Consider the following 988-nt stretch of genomic DNA (forward strand, 5'->3'; position numbering starts at 1 on the left):
AAAATACAGTAATTAGGAGAATGCCTGTACAACAGGAACTTTTACAGGGTGGGATTACATTGAGGTGTCTGCCCAGTTCTGTCACGTGGCTGAGGGTTTACTGTGACATAACACAGCCAGTCAGCCCTGAAGCTCACTCAGCACAGGCACTGCCTGAGTAGAAGGGCTCCCCCCTGGGAGATGGAGAGCGATTAGGCCTCTGTTTTCTTAGGGATGAAGTGAGGAGTGAGGGCTAGGTTAGAGAGGGGCTTGGGAGAGGTGGGGAGTGGGGGGGGCATGGAGATGGCTCCATGTATCCAGTGGGATCTCTGATTCCCTCCCCTGGTTCCCAAGTCAACAGAGTGATTCTGCTTTGATCTATTTTATATAAAGGGACTCCAGGTAAAACTTCCTTTGAAGTAAAGATCCCTTTTTTAAATTTAAGAAAAAAAAAGGAGTGTGTTGTTATTAAGATCTCCCTGCTCTGAAGTTGTCTGACTTCAAAGCCACTGGGGTCATAGTTAAACCTTCCAGCTGATGGCTAATGAGGACAGGGACCCTGTGAGGCTGGTGATTGGGGGGGACACTGCCTGGGAGCTGTGAGCACAGACCATATGGGGGTACAGACTCTACAGACCTCACTGTCAAGTCCCACTTAGCTGGAACCCCGTCAACCCCAGCACATCAGCTCAGAACACGAGGAAGAGCAGATGACGCAAAGTGGTTGTCCCCTAATTCTGCAACATACTGGCACCACTTAGGGAACTTTAAAAAACTCTGAAGGAGGGACCCAAGCAGCAGTGCTTTGTAAATCTCCCCGCGTGAGTCCACTGTGCTGTCAAGTTTTAAGAATAAGTGGAACTCATACAGTGGCTCAGAAAAAAACAGTATGGCGAGTCCTCGAGATATTAAAAATAAAATTGCCACATGACCCGGGATTTCCTTGCTGGGAATATGCCCCAAAGAATTGAAGGTGCAGTCTTGAAAAGATATTTGTCGGCTCGGCGCC

The sequence above is a fragment of the Otolemur garnettii genome, unplaced genomic scaffold (genome assembly GCF_000181295.1).
Source record: "Otolemur garnettii isolate 467f Iridium unplaced genomic scaffold, OtoGar3 scaffold00208, whole genome shotgun sequence".
NCBI lineage: Eukaryota > Metazoa > Chordata > Mammalia > Primates > Galagidae > Otolemur > Otolemur garnettii.